This window comes from Urocitellus parryii, chromosome 5, assembly GCF_045843805.1.
Source record: "Urocitellus parryii isolate mUroPar1 chromosome 5, mUroPar1.hap1, whole genome shotgun sequence".
NCBI lineage: Eukaryota > Metazoa > Chordata > Mammalia > Rodentia > Sciuridae > Urocitellus > Urocitellus parryii.
The window spans coordinates 69,553,279-69,571,991 of record NC_135535.1 but is presented as its reverse complement, the minus strand read 5'-3'; the positions used below and the strand labels follow the sequence as shown (position 1 = coordinate 69,571,991).

The 18,713-nt window shown below is 37.2% G+C and overlaps 1 protein-coding gene across 4 annotated transcripts in view; it reads right to left on the bottom strand.

The window, feature by feature from the left end:
* Scaf11 (SR-related CTD associated factor 11) overlaps positions 1-18,347 on the bottom strand; it is an 80,320-nt gene extending 61,973 nt beyond the window's left edge. For 2 of the 4 annotated variants that reach the window (XM_026400625.2, XM_026400626.2), the window contains exon 1: positions 18,109-18,345. The gene's annotated coding sequence lies outside the window, so the exon portion shown is untranslated. Of the gene's footprint in view, positions 1-18,108 lie in introns of all 4 variants that reach the window. The other 2 variants (XM_026400628.2, XM_026400627.2) reach the window with 2 other exon arrangements.
* Positions 18,348-18,713: the final 366 nt, after the last annotated feature.

Here is an 18,713-nt window from a genome sequence, read left to right as displayed (position 1 = left end):
ATCCTGTTCTAGTTTAACAAAAGTATAAACACATTACAGTTTTAACTCTAGAAATGAGTCTCTTTTATTGCAAATACTAAATGTTACTGGTTGATTCCTTGACAAATGATCACTTTCTTCATAACAATTCTTTACAAATAGATACAAATAACTCACCCTCCTAGTTATTACCTCAGAGAGAAATGCATTTATTATGATATGCAAATATATATAGATGTACATCAATGTGTCTTAGGTGAATATTTCACAATGTTTATAGCAGAAATATAGCATCTGCAGATTAATGGATGGAGCTGGAGAATATCATGCTAAGCAAAATAAGTCAAACCCCCCCCAAAAAAGGCTGCATATTTTCTCTCATAGGCAGATGCCGATTCATAATGGGTGCAGGGTGCAGAGTAGGGAAGAATGAAGGAACTTTGGAATGTGCAAAGGGGAGTGAGGGAAGAGGCAGGGATGTGGGGATAGGAAAGATGATAGAATGAGATAGACATGATCACCCTGTATACGTGTATAATTACACCACCAGTATGACTCTACACCATGTATACAGCCAGAGGAAGAAATTGTGTTCCATTTTGTACAATGTATCAAAATGCATCCACTGTCATTAGAACTAATTAAACAAATTAGAACAAATTAAAAATAATAAAGAAGCACTTCACAATCCTATGCCTCTGAATTATAACTATTCTAACCCAGATATTCATTATATTACATATTATACAAACTTAAAAAATAATATCATATATTAGCTAAGTCAGGTATTGATCCAAACACTGAAATTTTCTCCTAATGTAATTTTATTACAAATGCTACAATTGTTTATGATCTGGACTTCTAAGTACAATTTTCATATCATTTTTAGTTACTACTTTCTAATAAGTCAAAAATAATCTCATTGAATCCCATTGACAAGGAGATATTCCATTTTTCACAAAATTAAGTGAGCTGCAAAAGGAGTTTGGAATATTACTCGCTAGCCCTTTGCTAGATAATAACACAAATAATAATCTAAATCACTAGAAATTAGAAGTATTCAGACAATGAAAAGTGTTAACAGTATCCATGATTCAAATAATTGCAAATCTGTTAAGCTAATAACAGCCCTATACATCACTATATAACAAGATCCAGCAGCATACCCTCCAAAGCAGTGCCTAATGAACTGCTTTGAACGAATTGCTTATATTTATGCCTAACAACCACAGCACATATTATTTGTCATGCACAGTTTCAAGGGTGTGTGCACTCTCATTCTCCATATATGTATATGTACATATATGTCCCTTTGTATGTGTATATCTCACTATGACCCCTGGTATTAACTTCATTTTACATAATTACTACTGACAAAGCTCCCCCACTGCTGATCTGCACAGCAAGCTCATTAATCCCCATGGAGAAGCAGCAGAGAAGCCGTGGAGCAGTGGCCCAGGAGGGCTGGATTGCAGGAAGGGAGCAATGGTGATGGCTGCAGGGAACCTACCACCTGATGTGGGCCTGAGGCACTGCAAGCCAAGATGGAGGTAAGCCAGGGCCTGCTGACTTGTTACCCTTTGAAGGCCTGGCCAGGCTGGTGGGGACTCCCACACAGCATGGCTGCCACAGCCCAAAATCCCTGAGCATCCATGATCTGCCAACTTCAACATTCTGCTTCCCCACCAGAGGCAGGAAAATGAAAGTGGGGCAAATCTAAATAGGATTGCAGGACTAACCAACAGCATAAGAACTTTTCTAAACCCTGATTAGCATAAATTTGGATCAATAACATGGACCCAAGTGCTATATGAACCCCTAGACTAGCACATACTCAAGTGGCAACCCCTTAATAGGTCCCCTCTCACCCTGTGGGAGGTTCTGTTTCTATTCACACTTAAGTAAATCTACTCTTATACAGACTCATCCCCCTTGGGAGACAAGAAGCCATAAAGAAGAAATTGGTGATGAGCTGCTTCAACACTGTAGGGCAGAGTCCACCAGTAAAACCTACAACACATTTCTTGGCTACAAAGGCCTGCAGCTTATGCAGACCCCACCTGCCAGCAGAAGCAAAAAAACTCTGGTTTCACCATCATTAACATCAATTTTAAAAAATATTTTTTCAGTTGTAGTTGGACAACACCTTTGTTTTTATTTATTTATTTTTATGTGGTGCTGAGGATAGAAACCAGGGCCTCACATGCGATAGACAAACACTCTATTACCACTGAGCCACAACCCCAGCCCCTCATTAACATTATTTTATAGTGGAAACATTCCTAGCAAGTGGTGGAGCTGGAAATGAAGTCCAAATAATCTGGCTCCACTGTGCTCTTAATCATGATGCTATACTGCCTCTCTAATAGAAAAACTGAGATTTTTAAAAGGGTCATAAATCACTACTATGGTTCAGATATGGTTTGAGTGTGCCCTACCCAACAAGGCTTCATGTGTTAGAAGCTTGGTCATCAATGTGGCAACACTGGGAAATGGTGAACATTTAAAAGATCAAAACTAATGGGAAGTCACTAGGGGTGCTGCCCTCAAAAGAAATTGATGGGATCCTAGTTAGTTCTGAAGAGATGGTTGTTATGAAAGAGTAAATCTAATCCCTGAATTGCAATCTAGCTTCCTATTTCATCCTGTGATCTCTTCCTCTCATATGCACTCCTACCACTGTAATGTCATCCACTATGAAGTCCTCTACTAGAGCCAGGTCAAGGGTGACACCATACCCTTGAACCTTCAAACTGTGAGCTAAATAAACCTTTTTTATGAAGTACATAGACTCAAGTATTTCATTATAGTAATAGAAAGAAACAAATACAATCATCCAACTCACCTGAACACCACCTCTTTATAATATTTAAGTAACTTTAAAGTAACATCTACCTAAGATCAGTGGTAATAGTAGGTACCTCTTTGTTCCATTCCCTTAAATTGTTTTCCAAGCTCTTTTAGTACAAAAAAAAAAAAAAAAAAAAAAAACTCCAAAAACAAACAAAAAACCACCTGATACTAGAATAATTGTATCACAATAGTCCAGCTCTATTATCTTCCAACATATCACCAGTATTCCCCTTCCAACACAGTATTTGGGAAAACAATTCATGATAAGAAACCGGTTGTGTGGGGACTATAGCTGTAGCTCAGTGATATAGCACTTGTCCAACATGCCAAAGGCCCTGGATTCAATCCCCAGCACTGCCAAAAACAAAGTAAAGCAGAAAGCCAGGTGTTTTTTGCTAATTATTTTGGGGATGCTATGAACTGAGCTCAGCCTTAGTGCATGTTAACATGTACTTTTTAAAAAATTGTAGATGGACACAATACCTTTATTTATTTTTATATGGTACTGAGGATAGAACTCCGTGCCTCATACATGCTAGATAAACACTCTACTACCTACTGTGCTACAACCCCAACCCCTAGCATGTACTCCTAACACTGAGCTACATAACCAAGTGATATATAAATCAGCAAACAAAGAAATATTGTCAAAATACTGTCAAAGACTACATACTATTAGTTCATTTTTTCTTCTTCTTCTTCTACTGTTGGGAATCAAACCCAGGGCCTCATGCATGCTAGGCAAGCACTCTACTACTGAGCAATATCCCTGGGCCCTAATAACAATTTTTTAAAGTGGCCAACTCAAACTATAAAAAAATCTTTAGAGATGGAGTGATATTAAGATTCTCTCCTAAATGTAATCTTACTACAAAAGCTACAAACTGACTGCATTTTGTTTTCTCTCATTTTTAGGAGGGAGAGGGTACAGAGGGGCAGGACTGGGAATTGAAGCAATGGGAGTTTAATACTAAGCTACATCCCCAAATCTCTTCATTTTTCATTTTGAGACAGGGTCTCACTAAGTTGTTTAGGGCCTTGCTAAATTGCTGAGGCTAGCCTGAAATTTAGAATCCTCCTGCCTCATCCTCCCAAATTATTGTGATTACAGGCATGTGCCACCATGCCCAACAGTACTTTTTCAAGTAAAATTTGTAACTGATCATTCTTCTGTTATGGTCACAGTAACTAGTTAGCCTACCCTAATAAATGACTTATTTGACACTAAAAAGTATATTAGTAAGTTATTAATAGAAAAGGGAATGGAAGAAAAGTGAAAAATGACAAATTCATTCCTAAAACAAAACTATTTTAAATGATGAGATTATCCCGAGAATAATCTTATAAATTTATGCCTAAGAAATAATCCTGAAATTAATCCAAGTTCCCTAAAGGTATATAAAAATAATCCCTAAACAAGCAACCCCTTAAAGCTCTGAAATTCATGCCCCCCAAAACTGAACACCATTATTCCATTTTCTGAAGGATAAATATTATCTACCCACATTGAATAAATGTGTTCTAATTTTTAATCTCATTTTACCTCAGTTATTCTAGTTATAGATTAATTCTAGGTTGTTCATGTGGCTAGTTTAGTCTGAAAATTTGGGACATATTCTCCCTAGTCTATTGGTTTTCAAATTTCTGCAGGTTTTTGTTGTGGTGGTGGTTGTTTGTTTGTTTGTTACTGGGGACTGAACTCGGGGGCACTTGACCACTGTATTTTATTTAGAAACAGGGTATCATTGAGTTGCTTAGCACCTCACTTTTGCTGAGGCTGGCTTTGAACCCGTGATTGTCCTACCTCAGCCTCACAAACCACTGGGATTACAGGCATGCACCACATAAAATTTCTGCAGTTTTATGAACATTTAATTCAAATTTATTTTCAAATATATTTTAGGACATGGTTTTGGCCAAAATGAAGTAGTCCTACCATAACCTATCTCAAATACCTGGACAAAATACTAAAAGAAACTAAACAGAGAACTCTGAAGTATAAATAAAAACAAGCAGAATACAGAAGGGAGTAAAAACTTTAGAGAACTGAACTACATTGACTGTTCCTGTTTTATTTTTAATCTTTTCTCTATTTTCTCTATTGACTTTGTCCCATGGGTGGCTACACAGTGTTAGCAGCAGCACAGGTAACACAGTCTGACAGAAACCCCAATTTTCTGGAACCAGGAAAAGGGAACTCTATAAGTGAAAATTCCTGGAAAGGGAGCAGGAGAGACAGGACTCTTTAATTCTCTATAAGAACTTATATAATTACTGGGCTGGGGTTGTGGCTCAGAGGTAGAGCGCTCAGCTAGCATGTGTGAGGCCCTGGGTTCAATCCTCAGTACCACATAAAAATAAAATAAATGTATTGTGTCCACATATAACTAAAAAATAAATATTAAAAAAAAAGAAATTATACCGTTACTCGTTGAGTTATCCATGCAATCAGCAAGCACTGAGAAGACCCCAAACAGTACAGCAAAGGCATTTAACCAACTATAAACCACTGACTGTACACTTAAAATGGGTGAATTGTACAATATATGAATTATCATGTATTAATGAGGGGTGGAGGCTGTACTGAGGCTGGATCTATTACCCCAAAAGTAAAAACAAAATTTGCATTCTGAACCTAATACCTTGACAGTTTGCTAAAAAACATTTTATCACAGGATTATCACAGGACCCAGAGTTTATACAATGTAACATTTTCCAGGATACAGTCCAAAATTACCTGGCATACAAACCACTAGGAAATATGACCAATTCACAAGAGAAATGACAATAAATAACTGCCAAATCCAAGATAACTCATACAAACTAGAATTATCAAAAATTTTAGAACAGATACCAGTTGAGTATACTTAATTAGAAAATCCAAAATCTGAAACTTTGAGCAATAACATGATGCTATAAGTGAAAAATTCCACACTTGACTTCATGTGACATGTAACAATAAAAAGGCAGATACACTAAAAATAATGTTAAAAAATTACTTCCAGATTATGTTATATTGCAAGGTATACCTAAAACAAATTTCCTACTTAGACTTGGTTAGTTCCATCCTCAAAATATCTCATATATATGCAAAGATCCAAAAACCCAAAGAACAATATGAAATACTTTTGGTCCCAAGAATTATGGACAAGGAATACTCAAACTTATATTACAACTATACTCCATGGAGGGCGGGGGGAACACTTCTGGCAAAAAAATGGAAAGGCTGAAATTCCAACTACAGAAAAAGTAACTATAAAACAGATACAGAATTTTTCAAAATGATACATTGTCTGAAACAAAAATAAAAATGCAGGGCTGGAAGTGTAGCTCAATGGAAGAGCATTTGCCTAGCATGCATGCCCTGTGTTTGATCTTGTGGGGGTAGGGAAGCAAAGGAAAGAATTCATCCATAAACATAAAGCTAAATTATAGGAATAATAAGAGTCTCGGGGTCCTGTAGATAAAACTAAAAGTTCTCTTTATGTCAAAAGAGAGAAATTTGGTACATAAAAAAATATTGTAAGAAATAATATCCAAAACTTCCCAAACTTGGAGAAGATACAAAATTATAAATGTGAAAATCTCTCACAGAACTCCAAATAGAATAAATGCAAAGGTAAAACATGCCCAGACAAATCATAATCAACTTCAAAAAAAGCAAAGATAAAAAGAAAATCCTGAAAGTAGAAAAGCACTACACAGGAGAAATTAATGATTCAATTACTACTATTTCCTGTCACATCAAGAGTCCATAAGACACTAAGTGGGACATCTCTAAAATTCAGAATTTTACATGTAAAGAAGAAATTCATCAAAAATGAAAGTGTTTTAAAGACATTTCAGTAAAGAAAAAACTAAGACAATTTAACGCCAGAGACCTACTTTTTTTTTTGAGAGAATGAGAATTTTTTTTAATATTTTTTTATTTTTCGGTGAACATAACATCTTTATTTTATTTTTATGTGGTGCTGAGGATCGAACCCAGCGCCCTGCGCATGCCAGGCAAACGTGCTACAGCTTGAGCCACATCCCAGCCCCAGAGACCTACTTTAAAAGATGAACTCAAGGAAGTTCTTCAGGGTGAAGAGAAATAACAAATAAATTTGAAATTTCATTCAAGTACAAGATAAACAGTAAATAGCTTTTCTACTCTAACAATCTCCTAAATACATATGGTTTCTGAAAACAAAAATAACATAATTGATGGGGTGGTCATTACAAATATATGTAATTCTCTGACAACTATTCCATAATAATCACTGCAGAGTTGCCAGGCTTCTACATTTACTTCAAGTGGTAAAATATTAATTAAGTGCAAACATTTATGCGTATACATCATAATTCTCATTTTCAATAGAAATATTTGAGCCACATAATGTAAGTTTAAATTTTCTAATACATTAAAAGAGTTAAACAACTTAGTATATATAATATTAACCAGTATATCCAAAACATTATCATTGCAACATATAATCAATAAAAAACTTAAGTGAGAAATTTTACATTCTTTTTGGGAAATCTGGTGTATATTTTATACTTAAAAATATCTCAATTTGAACCAACAACATTTTAAGTGCTCAACAGTCACATACAAGGTTATGGCCAATGGAATGTGAAGCACCCACGCAACAACTAAAACAAACAAAAAATACTACAGAAAAATAAGAATCAAAACACCAATACATAAATTTATACTTATATAACCCCAAAAAGGCAGAAAATATAAAGAGTAGCATATATTAACTATAACTATTAATAACTATATTAATCTAAATAGTTATATTAAATGTAAATGACATAAATAGTTATATTAAATAACATCAATTAAAAGCTCATCTTCTCAACCAAAGGGTATGCACGAGAGCAATGTCAGAGAAGTTCATGTTTGCTAAGTCCCAAAGACTACTCATAAAGGCTCCTTTTCTGAAATGATTATTTTTCAAAAATATATTTTGACATACAGTTTGTGAATTTACTGTATTTCATGCCAAATGTGTATGGCCCAGAAAAACAGAACCAGATAATTATTTGAATGGGGAATAGGTTCCAAAACATTCTCCTAAGAATATTAAAGTTAATCCATAAACCAATGACAAATTTGTACCTAATTAAAATTCAGTAGTTTGTGAAAAAAGAGATTACCAAACCTTTAAGAAAAAAAAGTCTGAATTAGATACCTATCTCTAAGAAATTCACTTTAATGATATAGATTAAAATAAAAGAATGGGAAGATATATCATACAAATGATAACCAAAAAAGTTGAAGTTGGGCATATTAATACAAAATATTTTAGACTTCTTTTAATGCTTGGTTGAATTTTCTTCCCCTCTCTTCAGTTTTAATTTTATTTAATTCTATGGAAGTTTTGAAACAGTAAGATATTTTGTTTCATGCTTCTCTCTCATGTTATTTATGGTAATGTCTAAGTAACTATTCCTAAAGAAATATGGTCTAATGCATTAAAGTTGTACCATCTAAAAGGATTTTCAGGTGAATGGTAGCTTATGAATTCTTTTAAGTCATTAATATTTATTCCATTAGAAGAGTAGTTCTACAGAAACAATTTTCTTAACATTTTTACACACAAAATAGTACAATATGTATATTTATATTAAAAGACCATATATCATTTGTAGGCAGTTTAACTAATCCTAGAGAATTTTCAAAGCAGTGTTGCGTTGGCTTCTCTCTTTAATGCTTTTATTTCTGTTTTTGTATACTTTAAATTGCTAAACAACTACTGCAATCAGGGTACTGAGCCTGGCATTGGTATATAAAGACAGATTATGTTACTATACCCCTCTTCCCAGAACAAAGAGTAAAGCTGGAGAAATAGCATACAAGAGAGCATACACTAGCATAAATGCCAAATGTGAGTGCCAGTCAAGGAGTTTCTGAGAAATTCCTGAGGGGAGCAACTCCCGACTATGAAAGAGTAAAAGGAGAAAAATGTAAAATGAAGAAATAATGCATACATGCTTTAAGAAGATGTTCAGGACTAATTTTGTTAGAAAGAATTCATTTGGGAAAGCAATAGGAGGTGAGGACAGAGAAATAATTATGGGCCAAAATGAAAAGAAACTTTAGGTCCAACGTAGAACCTGTGTTCTGTAAAAGGCAGAGAATCCCTAAGGAAAAGTCCACCTCTCTTTCATATACTTGAAAATGGTTTCTGAGATGTTTAAACTGGCGCATTGGTGGTTTTAAAGATAATGCAGCAGCACAAAAGAAAGTATGGAAAACTAGTTAGGAAAAAATGGAAAGGGCACCGGATGTCAAAAAAAGAAGGCCTATATTAATGTTTCAAGTAACTCAATTCTCAACAGCTAAGCTATGGAACTAACCAAGGTACCCTTCAAAAGATGACTGGATAAAGAAAATGTGGTATATATTCACAATGGAATATTATTCAGCCATAAAGAAGAATGAAATTATGGCATTTGCCAGTAAATGGATGGAACTGGAGACTATTATGCTAAGTGAAATAAGCCAATCCCAAAAAACCAAAAGCCAAATGTTTTCTCTGATATGCGGATGCTGACTCACAATTGGGGGGGGGGGGGGCTTGACATTCACTGGATTGGATGGGAGAAGTGAAGAAGGATAGGAATAGGAAAGAGTAGAATGAATCAGACATAACTTTCCTATGTTCATATATGAATACATGACTAGTGTAACTCCACATCATGTACAACCACAAAAATACATGACAGGTGTAATTCTATATCATGTATACAACCACCATACATATTCCATGTAAGATATGACAATCTACTGTCATGTATAACTAAAAAGAATAAAAAATTTAAAAAAAAAAAGAAGACGGCAGCCTGATGTTTCATCCCCAGCCCTAACAGACAACATCAACAAAACTGGGGCACAGACTTGTAGTAGGAAAGGTACCTACTTTATACAAGGTAATGCTGGATAGTAAATTAAATACTTCAGTATGCCTTGCCACATGTCATCCTCTTTATATTAAGGAGATACTTTTTAAAAATATTAAAATACCATCAACACTGAACACAGAACGTTGCATTAAAAAGACTTCAAACTCACTGAACAAATTAACTTAAGTATACGGAAAAGAGAGAAAATTTGCTGCTGTTAGTACTAGACTTAGGTAAATGTTACTTAAAAATTAAAACAGGTAAAAGCTGGGGGCAGTGATGCATGTCTATTATCCAAGTGATTCAGGAGGCTGAGGCAGGAGGAAAGCAAGTTCAAGACTAGCCTCAGCAGCCCAGCTGGTGGTGCATGCCTGTAATCCTATTGGCTTAGGATGGTGAGTTCAAGATCAGTCTCAGCAACTCAGGGAAGCCCTGTCTCTAAATTACATATAAAAAAGGGTTGGATTTGGGACTGGGGATGTGGCTCAAGTGGTAACATGCTTGCCTGGCATGCGCGGGTGGCTGGGTTCGATCCTCAGCACCACATAAAAATAAAATAAAGATGTTGTGTCCACCAAAAACTGAAAAATATTAAAACATTCTCTCTCTCTCTCTCTCTCTCTCTCTCTCTCTCTGGAGATCTGGTTTGGTTAAGCGCCCCTGGGTTCAATCCCCAATACCACCAAAAAAACAGGAAAGAAAGAGACTAGCCTCAGCAAGTTACCAAGCGCTTAAGCAAGTCAGTGAGACTCTTGTCTCAAAATGAAAAAAAAAAATAATAATAATAATTAAAATAAAAAGGAGCTGGAAAGTGCCTCCGTGGTAAAATGGCTGGGGATGCATCTTAGCAGTAGAGTGCCCCCTGGGTTCTATCTCCAATAATCTCAGGAGAGGAAACTGAGATACTAGTTGAGTCACCTAGAAAAGGTAACAATCAATATTGTCACCAGACCAGAGCAAGTTGATTCCTAAACCTGCATATTAAACTGAACTAATTTTTACCCTACCGTGAAAATTAGGATAAAAAGACACCCTTAAAAATATGGCTGAGGGCTGGGGTTGTAGCTCAGCGGTAGAGCGCTCTCCTAGCATGTGCGAGGCCCTGGATTCAATCCTCAGCACCACATAAAAAATAAAGGTATAGTGTCCAACTACATCTAAAAAATAAATATTTAAAAAAATATATATATATGGCTGAGACCAGGGCCCAGTGGCGGATACCTGTAATCCCAGTAATAAGGAGACTGAGGCTGAAGGATCACCAGTTCAAAGCCAACCTCAGCAACTTAGCAAGGCCCTAAATAAGCAAGTCAGCGAGACCTTGTATCAAAATAAAAAATAAAAAAGGGCTGGGGATGTGACTCAGTGGTTAAGTGCTCCTGGGTTCAATCCCTGGTACCAAAAAACTTGTGTGTGGGGGTTTGTGTGTATATAATATATATGACTTAGAACTTGAGAATATTAGGGGAAAAGGGGAAAAAGGAAATTAATTTTGTTCAGGGGAATGAAGGGGAGGACGGGGGATCGGAATAGGAAATACAGTAGCATAAATTGGACATAACTTTCCTATGCTCATATATGAACACATGACCAATGTAACTCATGTTCAACTACATGAATATCATGTTCAACTACAAGAATAGGATCAAAACTGAAATGGGTTGCACCCCATGTGTGTATAATATGTCAAAATACACCCTACTCTCATGTATATCTAAAAACAACAAATAAAAAAAAATAGATGTTGATGTTCTCATTTAAGAAATTACATCTCAGGCTGGGGTTGTGGCTCAGTGGTAGAAGCATTTGCCTAGCATGTGTGAGGCACTGGGTTCAGATTCTCAGTACCACATGTAAATAAATAAAATAACGGTCCATCAACAACTAATAAAAAAAAAATAACATCTTGATATTCAGGATAATAAGGTCATACACACGTGGACAGTTAGAATCTGCATGAAACTGTATTTTGCTTCACTCACTTAACATTTGTTCATCTATCAGATGCCACTCAGTCATATCCTCTGTGTATATAGCATTTGCTATGTAATGTGAAAAGTCTATGAAGAATCCTTTCTTTTCCCAAAACAACAACAACAAAAAGCCCCTAAACAGGAAAATAGCTTTTTAAAAATACCAGCATTCATTGTAAGTAGAGTTCTACTAGATGACTTGGAGAATTTTCAAATGGGGCATTATTTAGTGACAAAAGCAAGATGCATAAAAACATGTAACATATGAACCTACTTTCATTTAAAAAAACACACACACAAACAAAAATTAATTTTGTCTTATCCTAAATACAGATGTAAGTCTTCAGAGGGTTTAAATTAAACAGTTGAGAACATATTTGAATACAAAAATCTATGGTATAACAATCTTTTACAAAAAAAAAAAAGAATAAGTATAATCTTTTTTTTTTTTTTTTAATTTTTTTTTTTAATATTTATTTTTTAGTTTTCGGCGGACACAACATCTTTGTTGGTATGTGGTGCTGAGGATCGAACCCGGGCCGCACGCATGCCAGGCAAGCGCGCTACCGCTTGAGCCACATCCCCAGCCCCAGAATAAGTATAATCTTTAAAAGAACATGTCTGTATACTTCTATTCTGGCTGGGGTACTGCCCAAACCAATGAGCAAGCTGTCCATATTAGAGATAGTGATGGAGCCCAAAGTGAAGTACTGGAGCTTAATCAGTACAGTAAGATCCTCAGCATGAAGTATCTGAAAACTGTAGAGTTAGAAATGCATTGCAGACTGAGGGTGATTAGAACCTAAGTAAAGTCAAAACATGCAGCAGGAGAGCAGCAATGTCCATGAGAATGGGAAACTGGCTATATACAAGGGATGAGATAAGTTAATATAGTAAGGATGATGGGAGCCAGGTTTCTTCATATAAGAGAAGGAAGTTATAAATTTGTAAAGGGAGAAAACCAATACAAACCTGTGGACTGAAACTGGTACAAACTCATGGTTTTCTATACAGAAGTATTAAAAATAAATACAGTGTCTGAATCTTGGTTCCTAAATGTCTTTCTACACTAAAAGAAACCACTTCTTGGAGGAATAGATGATTCCAAGGTTGTGGAAGGAAAAGTACAGATTATATAGGCTGGAACATTTTCTTTTGTCAAAAAGTAAGGAAGTACTCAAAGCAAATGAAAAGAAAAACAGAAACTAGCCTGAAGGACTTTCAGTGACCAATGCTGAGACAATTTGAGAATACATAAATAGCAAATTTGATAAGAAATGAGCTATTTTAACAAATTTAAAATACTTTCCCTCAAAATATATATTAATTACTAAAAGAAAAATCATCCCTCTACAGTGAGAAAGCTTGTAAGGCCTCATCTTAATCTCCATTATCAAAGTGCATGCACATCACTTGTAATGGGACAAATAAATTGTATGCTGACAGGATAAAAAGAGAACAACAATAAATCACTAGTGCCACAAGAACACAATCTGAATCTAACCATAGGAACTATCAGACAAACCCAAATTAAGAGACATTTTACAACAAAACTGACTTATAATCCTTAAAAAGTATCAAGATCATGAAAGTCAAGGTAAAACTGAGGGGCTGTTAGAGGAGTCTAAAAAATTGTTACCATTAAAGCCAGGTGCAGTGGCACACACCTACAATCCCAGCAACCTGGGAGGCAGAGGCAAGGGGATCTCAAATTCCAGGCCAGTCTCAGCAATGTAGCAAGACCCTATCTCAAAATAAACAACTTTTTTAAAAGGACTGGGGATGTAACTACCTGGTAAAGTACCCCTGGGCTCAATCCCAGGTACTAAAACAATAAAAATAAAAAAATAAAAAAATTTTACAATTAAATGCAACACAGAATTCTGAACTAAATTCTTTCGTTACAAAAGAAAATTACTGTAGAAACTGGCAAAAGTTGAATGAAGTCTGAGGTTAGATGGTAGCAATATAACAAGATTTATTTCCGGTTTTGATGGTTATATTATTGTTGTATAATAGAAAGTCCTTGTCCTTGTATTTTTTTTTTTTTTTGAGGAGATAAGACTGCATCTGCAACTTAATCTCCAATGGTTTGGAGGAAAAAAGTTACTTCAACTGTATTAAAGTTTGATATTGTTTTTGACAGTTACTTACAAAATTCAGTTACAGTGCCTAAAACTAGCATGTAACCAAAATAGTACTTGTTTCAAATGAAGAACATGTTTTCACTTTAAGACTGTGCTTTATTGTTTATGAGATTGTCAATGGCCTTTGATCTATAACTGTACCCTCCAAAAGGTAACCATTATTCAGTTCCCCAGTTTCAATGGTCACATTTCAAGTGTTCCTAGCCACATTGCTATCAGCTACTGTACTGGTCACTACAGATACACAGCATTTGTATCAACACAGAAATGTCTACTGGACAGCAATGGTGTAGAGGCAGGGAGAGCAACTAAGGCAGTTAGATGGACCTATACAGAGAGACTTAGCAAGTGCAGTAACATGAAAGCATTTAAACTCTCTTGAGTTTTAGATACATTCTGCAAAATAGACTAATACATCTAATTACACAAAGCTAATAAAAAGATCAAATAAAATTTATGTAAAGTGTCTACAATAGAGTGGCTGATACATAGTATATATTTATAACATTGGCTCTTTTTTGTTATATGGGCAGATAATTTCTTAAACTTTTATCTCAGCACTTTTAGAACTATTTAAGAAATTACAGGAGTACCAGTTTGAAAATAAGCAGCTTCCTATCCTGATTGCTCAAAAAGCCAATGAGTTCCATGTTGTTAAATCCAATGAAAAAGTGTTCAGCCCTTACTGTATTCAACTCTCACCAACACGTGACACTACCAACCACATTCCCCTTGAAATACTCTCTTCCTTTGGCTTCTACAACACACTTCCTACTTCTCTGACCTTCATAGTATTCTTTAGGAACTCACTTCCAGTGCACTTTTTTAAAAATATTTTCTTAGTTTTTGATAGACTTTTATTTACTTATTTCCTCATATGTGGTGCTAAGGATGCTCTGCCACTGAACCACAACCCCAGCCTTCAGTGCACTTTTTAAATTTGAGGCCACCATGGTTCCATTCTAGGATATCTCTCTCCCTCTCTCTTTTATCCCCCAAGTTATAGTTCCTCCCTTAGGCAATTTCACCCATAATTGCAAGTACCTACACAGGTAATTCCAATTTTCTATTCCCAGCCCACACCCCTCCTCTCAATTATATATCCATATATCTAACTGCCTACAGCATTTCCATTTTTAAGACTTGGGATGTAGCTCAGTGGTAGAGTGTTTGCCTTAGCATATGTAAGGACCTGGGTTGTATCCCCAGCACCGCAAAAAAAAAAAAAAAAAAAAAAAAAAAAAGTGCAGAATTTCCATTTGAAGGTCCAAAGGCACTTTGTCAAATCCAGTCAAAACCAAAAAAACCTTTCATCCTTATCTGGTACCACTATATAACCCAGGAGTAATCTTTGAAATTTCTCTCTTCTGTATCCTGTCTTTCAACTGAGACCTAATAATCTTAAATCCCACCCACAATCCTCATCCCAAATCATGCACCTCCCAGACTATTTTCAAAAGCCTCCTAACTAATCTTTCAGCAATTAATCCAATCTTGCTGCCTCTCCTTTTCAATACATACCATCTGAAAAATAACTGTTAGTACAGTACTGAGTAGAGCCCAGAGTTAAAATGTTCAGTATCATTCTGTAGCTGTTCCCAAGACTTACCTTTGCATTGTATTTTTTTGTTATGGCGTATAAAAATTCAATGTAAAATGTAAAAACACCACCACTGCCACCACCACCATTTCTCATTTGCAAAATAACTTCCTAAAAAAACACTATGACCCTTGCTGACCTAAAGTTTTTAACACTGTTAAATGATCCTGATAAAATATGTGAGATCATGTCTCTTCTCAAATAGCTTTTCTTCTCAGTCATAGTAAAATCCATAGTCCTTACTGTGGCCTTAAAAGTTCTGAATTAGTAGTTATTATCGTGGAAAATGGAATAAAAAAAAAATTGGGGTTTTAAGTTTCTTTATTTCACTGGGCAAAGGAAGTGAAGATCCAATTCACATCACCTAAAGATAGGAACAGATGCTAAAAGGAAGTTAAAATAAGAATTATTGTATGGCTAACTGTGTTACTTTTATGCCTGTCACCCTTTTGAATTAAGGTTTCACAACTACTTCTCATTGATGTACCTAAAAAGTTCAGTACTAAGTTGGTGGGTAGTAAACACTGCAAGTTCTTATTACTAAATACACTATTGATGATGAATCGACAGCATCATGTAACTGCACTTGATTCATCCTATATTTGCTGATTAACAACACGTTTTCAAGAAAATTGCATATCGCTGGTTAATGCTCAAAAGAAGATGGGGAAGCTGAGCAACCCCTAAACTCTCAATCCTAACCTGTAAACTTCATTTTACCACATGAAGATATTACAAAGGGAAAATTCTCATTAAAATTTTCTCCATGACACGTCTGTAAGCAGTCTATTTAAGAACAATTTTACAATGTCTTCTATAGTGTTCTTCCCCTCTGACATACTAAATAACATCTTTTTTTAATTTCTTTTGTAGTTGAAAATGGACAGCATGCCTGTATTTTGTTTATTTATTTTTTTTAATATGGTGCTGAGGATCAAACCCAACCCTCACACATGCAAGGCAAGCACTGAGTTATAGCCCCATTCCCTAAAGAACATTTTAATAACCTGGGTATATTTACTCTAAACAAATTTTACACCACTGAAATCTTAAAATGTATTCAAAATTCTCAGATAAGTGTGAAACTGAAAGACTGTTAATATATTTACAAGCACCAAAAATAAAATTATTGCTAAAGTGCAGCTACAATAAGAATTGCTAATCTTTTAAAAATTCAACTGCATAGACAATATATAAATAAATTCAAATTATCTTTAATAGAATGATATCAACAAAGAAATCCAAAGAGTTTCAAATTTCCATTTCTCCTCTCAGTTAAAACCACAATCACATAAACAAAAGGCCTACAAACTTTTCCCTATCAGCTTTAATAAATAACGAAATAGTAAAATGATTAAATCAAATGCCAAAGAAGCAGGAAAAAGGGAAAGTCTGGAAAAAAAACTTTATTACACATTAAAATTTTAATACAATTAAGAATAAAATACAAAACTGAAGTTTTTTAAGGAGGTACTCAATAATCTGCTGGTGAAGCGGTCATACTCATGAGTTAACTTTTAAAACAAGAAAATGCATTTTTAATATGCTTTTCCCAAAATTCAGAGGAAATTCCCCAAATGAGAGAAATTTTAGATCAGAATCTACTAGTCAAAGCATTATGTTAAAAATATGTTCATCAGCTTTCCTTAAATATCTTAGTTCACTGTTAGTAGAGACAGCAATGTAAGCCAGGACATCAAAATGTAATCTAAAGTGAACGAAACACAGCTCATAGGCACTATTAATAGTACAAAAGTATACTGGGGATATTTTAAAATTCAACATTTTAATCTGTGAATCAAGAGTACTTGTAATCCGGTACTCTAAATCACGTGTCTTTTAAAACTATTTTTCAAAATATGTGTAGGTGGCAAGATGGCCAAACATCTCTAAGAAATCTCTTAAACGGCTCAAAATTCCTAGGTCTAAGCATGAGCGACACATTAACCTTAGTTCAGATCTTCTCTCCCTTCAATTAGTTGTCAGCCAGAGAGCAGGTTTAAAATATGAGGCGAGGGGGGCGGGGGAAACAGTTTTAAGTTCAGGACAAGGGGTAAAGGCTGATGATGTTTAGAAGCCTCAGCTCTTCCCCATTCGCGCACTCGAGAGGTCACCGCGCAGTAAAGTTTGGTTTCACAAGCTGGCTTGGACGCTGGCGACAAAAGCGAAATCTCCCTCGTAAAACAGACTCGGGGATCGGGAGCTCCCGGAAGCTCAGCAGGACACGTTGCCACCACAGGGAGGGGGTGTCTGTGGCGGTCCTAGCGTAGAGCCCCTTCCCTCCATTCGCCCCCACACACACACCAGTAAGGCCCCGCACGCGGGCGGGGACAAGCTTTGCCAGCTCAGGCAGCAGAGGCGCGTAGGCCACAAGGAGGAAATGGGACGGGGTGCAGACAGTGAGGCGGCGGCAGCCGGAGCAGGGCCTCCCTCGCCGGGGAGCGACAAGATAAAAGGGCTCTACCCGGTGCAGCTTCCCCAGCCTGGAGGGGCAGCTCCAACTTTCCTTCAAGCGCAGGACGCCGCCTGGGCCGGGCAAATTTCGAAACTTTGTCCGCTCTCCCGTCTCCCTGGCCCGTTTCTCCGCTCGGCGCCGGCCCCCGGCTCCCGCCTAACCCAGAAGCTACCCAAGCCCATCCATCCCCCGGGGTCGGCCCTTTACCTCAGGCCGAGGTCGAGGCGCTTGTTCAAAGCAGCGGCGGCGGTGGCGGCGACCCCACCGCAGGAAGCTAGATCTCCGTCACTCCGCTGCTAAGTTCCCTTCCGTCTCCTCTGAGGTGTTCCGGGAGTGTTGGGGCGCCGGCTCGGTTGGTCGGGTCGGGAGCCGGAGACTAGGCAGGGAGCGGACCCGGGCTGCGCTGCTTCGCGCGGCTTGCGCCACCGCTGCTCCCCTTCCCCCAGCCTAGTCTGGCCTCCCTCCCCTCCCGGCCTCACGCGCCTCCCCCCTCCCTGTCTCCACTCTGCTGGGCCGCGCTGCCACAAGTCGGCGCGCTACGGTGACGACGCCAGCGGCTGGACCTGCCACACTCAAGCTCGCTCGGGCCCTACGGGCACGTCCGCAGTGCTCAACGGGATCGCAGGGGGGCGCTGACAAACCACCGTTTGCGACGGAGGAACGTGGTAGGCGGAGTCACGTCGCGCGGCTGGTGAGCGGGAGGAAGGGCAGCGCGGATGGCGGAGGCTTCTGGGAAACATCCTTCCCGTCCCGCCCTCCGCCCACGACGCGCGTTATGCGCATGCGCCGCGCGTGGACCTTGTCCCTGCTTT